Here is an 11786-nt window from a genome sequence, read left to right on the forward strand (position 1 = left end):
TTTTTCCAGAGAAGACATACAGATGGCCAACAGGTATGAAAAGATGCTCAACATCACCAATCATCAGGAAAAAGTAATCAAAACAATATAAGATATCATCTTACACCTGTCAGAATGGCTATTATCAAAAAGACAAGAAATAAGTGTTGGTGATGATGTGGAGAAAAGGAACCCTCTTGCACTGTTGGTGGGGATGTAAACTGGGGCAGCCTCTATGGAGAACAGTATGGAGGGTCCTCAAAAAATTAAAAACAAAACTACCATATAATCCAGCAATTGCACTTCTGGGTATTTATGTGAAGAAAACGAAAACACTAACTCGAAAAGACATCTGCATCCTCATGTTCTTTGCGGCATTATTTATAATAGCCAAGATATGGAAGCAACTCAAGTGTCCATTGATGGGTGAAGGATAAAGAACATGTGGTACATATACAGCAGATATTATTCAACCATAAAAAAGAAGGAAATCCTGCCATTTGCCATAACATGGAGGGACCTTGAGGACATTATGCTCAGTGACATAAGCCAGACAGAAAGACAGATACGGTATGCTCTCTCTTATATATGGAATCTGAAAAACAAAAACAAAAAAACAAGCTCATAGATACAGAGAAGAGATTGGTGGCTGCCAGAGGTACGGGGAGGGTGGGTGGGAGAAATGGGTGAACTAGTCTTGGTTTTAGTTTAAATAAATTGATAAAAGTAATAAACCATGAGATTACATTAACATTCCCAATTCAAATTTAAGACTCAAGTGTTATACTTAACCTAGGTGATTGTTTATTTGTATATTTTTCTCTTACACTAATAATTTTGCTTCCTCGCAGCAGCCAGGTAATTATTTATTGGCTTTATCCTAGAAATACAAAAATACTTTCAAATAACAATGCCAGATTTAATTCTAGCAATAAGACTTTACTGAATGATACTTAGGATTTCTTTGTTGCTCTTTTTGTCCTTAAAATAGATCCTCCTGGGGCTTCCCTGGTGGCGCAGTGGTTGAGAATCTGCCTGCCAATGCAGGGGACACGGGTTCGAGCCCTGGTCTGGGAAGATCCCACATGCCGCGGAGCAGCTGGGCCCGTGAGCCACAATTACTGAGCCTGCGCTCCGCAACAAGAGAGGCCGCGAAAGTGAGAGGCCCGCGCACTGCGATGAAGAGTGGTCCCCACTTGCCACAATTAGAGAAAGCCCTGGCACAGAAACGAAGACCCAACACAGCCATAAATAAATAAATAAATATTAAAAAAAAAAAAAAATAGATCCTCCTGAAAACAATCAAAATACTATACTCTGAAGTCCTTTGAAATAAATCTTTAGTTATATTACAAACTTTATATAAATTTCCCTTTTTTATTGGATTCTTTTACAAGGATATTTTCCTTTTCAATTCAAGTTTATTTTTTGAATATGGGAAACATTTGCATAGTTCTGAAGTCAAACCCTGTGAGATAATAGAAGATATACATTGGTCTCTGCCCCCAGTTCCTGGCACAGGGCTCCTGGAGACCCGTGCCATTTCCTGGGTGATAGGAATATCTTTTGTCCAGTGAGGAGACTCTGGGTGGGCTCCTGGGTGGGAACTGGTCACCACAAACAACAAGCCATGATTAGAAGTTGGGAACTTTCAGCTCCCGACCCCAACTTCTCCAGAAAATTGAGAGGGGCTGGAAATGGAGTTAGTAATTGGTCATGCCTACGTGAGGGAGCCTCCATAAAATCCCCACAGGATGGGATTCAGAGAACTTGCAGGTTGGGACACACATCACATACTGGGAGGGTGAGGCACCCCAACTCCATGGGGACAGAAGCTCCTGCACTGGGGATCCTCCTACACTTCACCCTGTGTGTCTCTCTGTCTGGCTGTTGTCTGTATCCTTTATCCTATCCCTTATTGTATAACAAACTGGCAAATGTGTTTCCCTGAGTTCTGTGAGCCTCTCTAGCAAATTCACTGGACCCAGGAGAGGGTTGTGGGAACCTCTGACTTGTAGCCAAGTCGGACAGAAGTTGCGGGTCACCTGGGGACCCACTCCTTGCCATTGGCATCTGAAGTGTGTGTGGGGCAGTCTCATGGGACTGGGCCCTTAGCCTGTGGGATCTGATGCCACCTCCAGGTAGGTAGTGTCAGAACCGATTTCAATTGTAGGACACTCAGCTGGTGTCATAGAGGTGCTTCGTGTGGGGAAAAAAACCCACATTTGGTGTCAGAAGTGTCAGAGGTGATGTGTTCTGTGTTAGTAGTAAGAGCAACACACAGGCGGAGGATTGGGTAGTTTGGTTTTTTTTTGGGTAGTTTTTTTAATACAAACTCTATAGCAAAGTGTATCCAGAGAAGTTTAACTGCCATCCTTGACTGCTCACCACTCGGGCACCATTTTTATCAGTTTCTGATTTATCCTTCCAGTGCTTTTATCTTTTGCAAATAAAAATAAACATGCACATATTCATATGCATTTTACTCTTTATTACACAGAAGACAGCACACTAATACTGTACCCTGCTTTATCCACTTAACGATGTATCTGGAAATTGCCCCTTGTCAATCCCTGGAGAAGTAGGACGTACCTTGACCATACCCAGCAGGATGCAGGCGGGGTCTGCAGTACTTTCTGCAGGCAGTGGGCGGCATTGACGGCGTGGCGTGATTAACGTGGAGTTCCTAGCAAACAATGTTTATTGGAATGCTGGAAAGAGTGTTAGGTGAGAATGTGCACACAGCTATGGTCCAGGCTCCGACACTAACTCACTTGATAAATCTCACAGTTTAGAGCAGATTCCTCATCCCTTATGTGGGATTGTAGGATGGGGTAGTGGGTTGAATAGGGTTCCCTGAAATTTCACGTCCACCCGGAATATCACAGCATGGCCTTATTTGGGAATAGGATCTTTGCAGGTATAATCAACTTAAGCTGAGGTCACGATGGATTCTGGCAGGCCCTAAGTCCAATGACTGGTGAGCTTACAAGAAGAAGACACAGCGACACAGGTAGAAAGCCATGTGATGACAGAGGGGGAGATGGGGTGATGTGGCCACAGGCCAAGGGATGCCAAGGATTACCGGTAACCGCCAGAAGCTGGAAGAAACAAGGAAGGATCCTCCCCTAGAGCCTTCAGAAGGACCACGGCCCTGCTCACCCTTTGATCTCAGACTTCTGGCCTCCAGAACTGTGAGAGAAGGAAATTCTGTTGTTTAAACTGCCCGGTTTGTGGCCCTTTGTTGCAGCAGCCCCAGGACACTGTTAGAGATGGACCCATCTCCGAGGTCACTATCTGTTCTGGACCCAGAGGACTATCCCAAGTGAAGCGGCACTCGAATCCCAGAGACAGGCACCCAGGGCTCCGCGCCGATGGAGGCCACCCCAGCTGCAATCAACTCCCACGATGCTTGTAATCACTCAAGCAAGAATGGCGACTGTAAACAGACCTTAAAAGATTCTCAGTTACACATGTATCTCCGGGCAAAATTATATTTCCATAAACACTGCAGAAACGACTCAGAGAATTTAGTCATGGGGCCAGCCTGGAAACCAGAGAGAACCAGCGTCCTCGGCACCCACCAGACTCAAGCCCGTCCTGCAAGCCCCTGGCCCCTCTCAAACTCCAGGTACATCCCTGGTCTGGTGGGGCGTTTCCTCCCGGGACCTTGACACCCCGGCTTCGGCACATTCAAAGCCAGACTCCCACCGACATCTCCGTGGGAATGTGGCCCGGGGTCTCTGTCACACGCCAGCTCCGCTGATCCGCGGTCTTTGGTCAGCCCGCCCCAGGCCTGCGGTTGTGTGCTGTTTCCTGTCCGCGTGTGGCCATCTGTCCACGGAAGTCACAGAATTAGGGTGGGCAACAGCCGCCCATCTAATCAGTGTTGATGGAGGAGCTGGACAGAGGGGGGGAGGAGAGCTCGTTTCTCCGCACACGGGACTGCCCGCCCCAAGTGCGCGGAGATTCTCGTGAGGTCCCGGTGGAGGCGGGCTGCCCAGGTGAGTCAGAATGCGCTGCAGAAACGGCCGGTCCCTTCTCCTGGGCTCCCTGGGGCGCAGGAGTCCGGCAGCTCCATCCCCATCAGCTGGGCCCATGGTCCACATCCCCCAACCGGCAGGCAGGCCCTGAGGGGCACCTGCGCTGTTTGCCCACACAAGTGGGCTCTGCTCGCTTGCGGTCCATCCAGATGTCCCCAGAGGCACACGGCCGGGGCCCACAAACCTGACGATGTCCCCTAGAGGGCTCCCAGCCCCCTCCACCCAAGGGGACTCACAGGCTACTTCAGGCTGTCTCCACTGTGGTGGGAATTCTTGGGACTAGGCACCTGTGGCTTGAATTAATTATTTTCACGCTGCTATTAGTTTCAGTGCTGAATTGTTGGGTAATTGTCCTTTCTAGTTCTTTGCAAAGATTCTTTAAAAAAAAGCTCAGCTGGGCTAGAGGGAAGAGGGGGCTGAGGGGACCCAGAGCCCCCTTCTCTCCCTGCAGGCTGCTCAGGCCCCGGGGCCCCCGCTTTGCTGAAGACCTTTCCTCCCGGAGGCCGGCCCCTGCTCAGAGCCCACGCCCGCCCAGCACTCTGCTCTGTTGGTTTGTTCACCAGGACAGAGCTTCTTGCCTCTGCCTCTCTCTGCTTTGTAAGTCAGGCCACGCTGCCTTTTCCAGGTTGTAGAGAGTTCCGGAAAGTTCTGGAGCCTCAACATCTCGCATGTGGTCTGGCTCAAGGTGACAGCTGAGGGGACAGAACCCATTGTCATATTATTATCTAAGTTTCCCCCTCGGGTCTCTCATTTGTCTTCACTTTCAGACTCCCCTTTGTCGTGGCCATGGAACCAGCTCTTTCTTTTCAGGGCATCTTTGCAATCTGCCCTCCCAAGGTCTGGGCTTAGGTCCGCTTTTGCCACACCGCCTCCCCCAAGCTGTTGGGTGACGGAAGGCCGGAAGGAGTGCCTCTCAGATGCTATCCTGCATCATGACCAAGGCAGGACGCCCACCCCCGCCTGGGTCCTGTGTGGGCAGACGGGTAGGAGCCACAGCCCAGGCGCTGTCCTTTCACACTTCCCTGGGCTCAGGCTTCAGATGGATGGTGTGTTTGCCTCCGCTGGGGGGAAGGGTGGTGAGATGGGCGGTGGCTCAGTTCTCTACGACCGAAGCCCGATTTCTGTCTGTGTATCTCACCGCTGTTGGCAGGACATTTCTCTGCTGCACACGCTGCGGGCCCTCCAGGCCGGGGCTCCACGGGGCTGACCCTCAGGGAGGGGTGGAACGTGTGTATTGGAGGGGGAGCCCTGGGGGGCTCAGTCTGAGCCCGCTCCAGGGCACAGCATTCTGTCTACAGAGCTTACGATGGGGGAGGAGAGGCAGCAGAGGAAAGAAAGAGAACAAGGCTGCTGTAAACACGGTTGCCCCAGTGCCTAGTGGTCAGCAGGAGGCTTCCAATGGGTGGAAGCCCAGCCTCTGAGGGCACTTTAGAGAGCAGCCAGGGACAAGGTGGGTCCACATGTGTACCTGCCCAAACTTGAGACCCCCTTCCCACTTTTAAGGTCCAGGAAGGTTTTATCTTACTAGTACCCTCCTGTTAGTTTTCTCCCCTATAAAAGTCTAGAGAACCCCATTTCAATTGCATTGCTCAGGATTCTTTTTGATTGCAGATGACAGAACCCCAACCCAAGCTCATTTCAGAAAAGAAGGGAGTTTGCTGATTGACTTAACGAGAAAGTGTAGGGTGCAGTGGCCTTCAGGCACAGCTGGATCCAGGAGCTCGAAAGATATCACTGGGCACCATCTTATTCAGTCTGATTTTACCTGGGTTGGCTTCACTCTCAGGTAAAGATGGCCCAGGAGTGCTAGTCTTAGGGGCTCTTTGGAACTCTCAACTTGGAAGATCAGGGTCATACTGTCTTCTCTGTTCTAGCAACATCCTGGGCAGGACTTTGATTTTTTGGACTCGGGTCACATGCTTGTCGCTGTGCTGATTTCTGTGGGTGGGGAAATGCTGTTCTCTCATTGGCTGGCCTTGGATCATGTGACCTCAGCCAGCTCATATGATGGTCCTGGAGATGGTGGGGCTGTAAAACCAACAAGAAAAGCTGCTATGCTCACTAGGAGCGGGCAGGAGTTTTCCCTAAAGGAAAGCAAAGAGGGGTTGGTTACCAGATGAAGAGGAAATTGTGTCTGGGAAGGTGGAGTCCACCAGCGCCTGGCAGTCCTGAGGATGATTCCTGACATCGTCCCAGGAGAACCTTCTTGCCTTCCAGGGCCCTTATACCTCACGCCGGGGAGGTCCCACAGGGCACACAGGTCTGGGAACACAGTAGGTGCTCAGTACACGTCTGGGAAGTACACAGTGGGCACTGCGGCCACATGCATCATGGACTCTTCCTGTCTTGTACCATGCGGGTCCGTGTGTGTGAGAGACAGACAGACGGACAGAGGGAGAGAGGGGTGTGCACAAGGGCCATTCCCACCCCTGCTGCTGGGATATGGTGCCCTTTGGGGGTCTGGCCCTGGTGACCCCCCCCAGGTATGCAAGTTGTCTAAAGCCGGCTTCTTCCCCCTCTGCTCCCATCAGCTCCAGGTCAAGATCTACGCGCGTTTGACGCTAATGGAAAACTGCTTTGTGACTTGTGAAGTGGCCTGAGCGTGCTGGCATGTGACAGTGAGGGGGCCAGGCTGGGCTGCCTCTCCACTCCATGGGGAGGGCTGGGAGGGCCACGCTCGGGGCTGCCACGCCCATAAGGCCAGCCTCTGGGCTCCAGGGCCAGGACCCCGGCTCTCTGCTCTCGGAAGAGTGCCAAAGCCTGCCCTCCCGGTGGCCAGCTTAAAGGGGGGCAGCCCTCAGCTGGCCCTGGCTTGGCTGTGTGGGAACAATTCCAGAATTTCAGGCATTTGGAAATAAAGCAGCTGCGGCGCCAGGCCACCCCAGAGCCCCCTCCCCTAACCAGCCCGTCAGATCAGGGGCTCACGAAACCTGGTGCCCAGGAGACCTGCAGGAGGCTGCAGAGAGATCTGAGGAAGAGAAAAACTTTCTTAGCCAGCACTTCAAATGGACACCCTCTTCAAACCCTCAAGGCCACGACTTTCTTCTCCTTTGCAATCTGCCTGTGTTTCTGGGTTTCTAGGGGCCTGGCTGGGCTGGAAATAGAGGTGCATTCCGTGTGTTCATTTACTTTGCAAATATTTGCTGAGCACCTCCCGGGGGCCAGGCAGGGCGGGGGGCCCTCGGCACCCTCCTCCTCCTCTTCCTCTTCCTCCTCCTCCTCCTCCTCCTCCTCGTCTTGCGTCAGTGAGCAAAACAGAGAAACCCGAGACTTCATGGAACTTGTGCCGAGTGCAGGAAGACAGAAGAGGAGCAAAGAGAGAATACAGAAGTGAATTAGGAGGTGACGATGTGCTCAGTGGCGCATGGAAGCAGGGCAGGCAGTCCTCCTTTAGAGCACAGGGAACTGTATCCAATCTCCTGGGATAAACCAGAATGGAAAAGAATATGAAAAAAGAAGGTACATATGTGCATAATGGAGCCACTTTGCTGTACAGCAGAGATTGGCACCACATTGTAAATCAACTATACTTCAATTAAAAAAAAAAAAAAAAAAGCAGGGCAGGCAGAATGGGGACGGCCTAGAGGGGGTGGTCTCCCTTTTACGTTTGCCGGTGGGCGAGGCAGCCCCGGGGCTGGAAGCCCGGTGGCAACACCTCCCACGTGTGTTTTTAAGGCTTCCTTGGCTGGCACGTGGAGGACAGATGGTGGTAAGGGTGGCAGGGACACCAGTGGGAGCCTACCGTGTGATCCAGGGATCTGGGCAGATCCCAGATGTGTTCTGAAGATAGAGCCAATGGGGTTTCCCGAGAACTTGGATTTGATCTGAAAAACTGGAAGAATGCGGGTGGCAGGCGGGGAGGGCCATCCCTCGCTCCGTCTACGGGACCTCCAAGTGGGGGAAGCTGGAGTCCGGGACAGAGGGCTGAGCTGGGGGGAGGCATCCACGAGTCATAGTGACCATTCACTGTTGTGAAGACATCTTTAATTCCAAGACCCATGCCAAAGCCGTGCAAACATTTATCGGACACCCTGCTGTGGCCCCTAGAGAACTATTCTCATGGTGTAGGGTCAGGACCCGGGCTGTTCTGAGTCCTCCTGAGGGTGAGAACTAGCCTGCCGGCAGGTCACCTGACCTTCTACAGGCTGGGCTCTGCCCCTCAAAGCCCCTCTGAGAGCCCTGACAGCCACACGGGACAAGGTCCGCTCCTATGCTCGAGGTCCTGTAATTCAGCGAGAAGTGACCAAGTGAGAGCCCACTTTCCCACCACATTCCATGGGGGCTGCACCTAGACCTCAGGGTGGCAAAAGGAAGCTGCAGCGTGCATGCGTGTGTGTGTGAGTGCACGTGGGTGTGCTGTATGAGCGTGTGTGTGCATGTGACACGTCTCGTGTGAGTATCTGTGTGAGTGCTGCAGGTGTGCGTGCATGGATGTGTGTGTGTGAGCGTTTGTACTTAAGCCTGGTTTAAAGAGTGACCGAGTGAACTCATGCAGAAAGAAGCCAGGGTCAGAGGGCTGTGCCACTGGACTTGGGAGGAGCACGTCCAGGTCCTGGGGCGGGGGCTTGGCTGGCACGTTCCTCCCTGGGACCCACATTCCCACATCCCCCCACCCCCCACGCGGTGGGAGAAGCTCCACCCTGGACGGGGGAGGCTGGAGGAGGGGGACCTGAGAGGTGGAGGGCGGGAGAGGAAGTCAGCCCCGTCTGGGCGGTGGGTGGTCATCTGGGCAGGAGGGCCCTGGGGGGTGAGGGCGCACCCATACCCCCAGCGGCTACTTCCTGTGAGTGGCCTGTTTGGACCTTGGCATATAAGCAACTCATGTACGAGGGGGTCAGCTATGGGCACTGGAGCCTCCACAGGAAGTGCGGCCTGTGCTCAGTGGTGCGGGAGGGCAAGGATGCGTTCACGGTCAGGATGAATGGCGGCTGGGGTGGGTTCATGGCCGACAGGACTGTCCTGGCCAGAGGTAATTTCCTGTGGCCAGGTGGCCCTCTCCATACACTGGCAGCCAGCCTGAACAGGGGTGGGGAGGATGGGGGATGATTCGTGCAGTGTTTCCAAAGGAAAATTGGAGTTTAGGGTGCTGACCTGAAAGCAGATAGCGAAATGCCATGAAATGGTTCCAGACTCTCTAGAAAAGGGATTACCTCACTTCCAGCACTGAGGACGTCATCAGCAACACCACCACCATCACCATCATCACCACCACCGTCACCGTTATCACCACCACCATCACCATTATCACCACCACCATCACTGTTATCACCACCACCATCACCATTATCACCACCACCATCACCACCACCATCATCACCACCATCACCACCACCGTCACCATTATCACCACCACCATCACCATCACCATCACCATCGTCACCAGCACTGTCACCATTATCACCGCCACCATCACCACCACCGTCACCATTATCACCACCACCATCACCACCACCACCATCACCGTTATCACCACCACCATCACCACCACCATCACCACCACCATCACCATTATCACCACCACCATCACCACCACCATCATCACCACCATCACCACCACCATCACCATTATCACCACCATCACCATCACCGTCACCGTTATCACCACCACCATCACCATTATCACCACCACCATCATCACCACCATCACCACCACCGTCACCGTTATCACCACCACCGTCACCGTTATCACCACCACCATCATCACCACCATCACCATTATCACCACCATCACCATTATCACCACCATCGTCATCACCACCATCACCATTATCACCACCATTATCACCACCACCATCACCACCTCCACCACCATCACCATCATCACCACCACCATCACCGTTATCACCACCACCATCACCACCATCACCATTATCACCACCATCACCGTTATCACCATCATCACCACCATCACCATTATCACCACCATCATCACCACCACCATCACCATTATCACCACCACCATCACCATCATCACCACCATCACCACCTCCACCACCACCACCACCACCACCATCAAACCACCATGACCACCACTACCACCTCTACCACCTTCACCACCACCACCACCATCATCATCACAGTCTGGTCACTACTACTTGGGGGGCAATGACTGGATATTCCTGTTTACCCCACGTACTTCCATCCCTCTCTCTCCTGCCTCCACTGTGCTCTAGGAAGCAGCCCAGCAGCCGGTGATTTGTCTCACCCGGCTCCGTCGCCCTCTGGCTTCCAGCTTGGGCCTAGCCAGTCGGAGGCAGGGCAGGACTGGCATGGAGGAAGCAGATGGGGGAGGCCTTGCTCTGCTGCATCCCACAGAGCCCGTCTCTCCAGGAGCACAGGTCCTGCTAGGTGGTCCTTCCCAGGGCTCCTGCCCTCACCCTGGTGACAGCTTTCCTTCCTGTGCCCCTTTCGCCTGGGGTGGTCATAGTTTCTACTCGCACAGGTGCCTTGATGCCTCAGCAGCCCTTGTTGTTTCCCTCAACCCTGCCAACACCTCTGAAATGTTCTTTTCTTTAACAAACCTCTTCCACCGCCCCCCATGAGTGGGCCATCTGTTTCCTGCTCGATTCTGAAAGATGCCAGTCACATGGTACGCCAGGCGTGTCACACTCATCCCGGAGAACGCCAGCAGCACCTGTACAAGGCCCCCATCACTGCGCCTGGGGATCCAGGCTGAGCTCAGGGATGCGGCCTGCCCTGTGGGTCCTGCTCCAGAAGCTGGGGTGGAAGCAAGCACTGGGGAGTCTGTTGGGATCAGACAGGCCTGGGTGTAGTGGGGATTGGCCCATCACTGAAGGGGGCGATCCAAAGTGGCCCTGGAACTTGCCCTGGTTGCTCCCGGGGTGCTAGGAGAGTCTGCTGGGTGGGGGGGTGGACTCGGGCCTTGGGGAGGGAGGAAAGACAGACCCTTGCCATGGGGAATACAGCACCCTCTCCAAACAGCGCCGGGTGGGGAAACACAAATTCTGGGATAAAACCCATCTCCCCGACCCCTCTTGCCTTCCCTCTTTTCCTGCCTTCTCCCGGCCCCCTACCCCCGTCCCCTTCCCCCTTCTGTGTTCACAAAAGCAGCCCCTTTGTTTTCCCCTCCCTCTCCCGCCCCTGGCCCTGTTTTCCCTGTCCTGAAGCCGCCCGCAGACCTCGGGGCACCTCCCTGCTGTCAGCAGGTCATGACCCTGCGCAGGGGCCCAGACCCAGGTCCTCAGCCCCTCCATCCCCTGGACTCCGGATCCAGCCCACCAGAGGGGACACGCCATTTCCACGTGTGGACAGGTTTCTGGGACTGGCTCCTTCCCAAAGTGTCCCCCACTCCTGAGTCTTGGGGACACCAAACCCATCAAAGTGGGATCAATGGTTCCTAGAGGGAGCACAGTCCCAGGGCAGGATGGAAATTGGTCTCCCTGGAATGAAATGGAAGTTTCTGGAGCAGAGGCCACCCAGGTGGGGAGAGGGGCTGGCCAGGGGTCGAGACTTTGCTTACCTTCCCCTGGGATCCTGGCTTCTCCCATGGGTCCTTTTTCCTTTCCTTCCAGATCCAACCCTTGGTGTGACTGCGGGTGCCGTCACTCTTACTCTCCCCTCCTGTCTCTTTTCTTCCTTGGTGACAATAGTGACAATAGCCACTACATGCCCCAGCACTGCTGGTCAGCAGACGCATAAGTGCCGTTTGACGGGGCGGGGGGCGGGTAGTGGGGCTCGCCCTCTCCTTGAGAACTCTCCTCTGCGTGGAAGCCATGAACAGCACCCCAGAGACCCGGGAGGGTC

This window comes from Eschrichtius robustus, chromosome 6 (assembly GCF_028021215.1).
Source record: "Eschrichtius robustus isolate mEscRob2 chromosome 6, mEscRob2.pri, whole genome shotgun sequence".
NCBI classification, from domain to species: Eukaryota; Metazoa; Chordata; class Mammalia; order Artiodactyla; family Eschrichtiidae; genus Eschrichtius; species Eschrichtius robustus.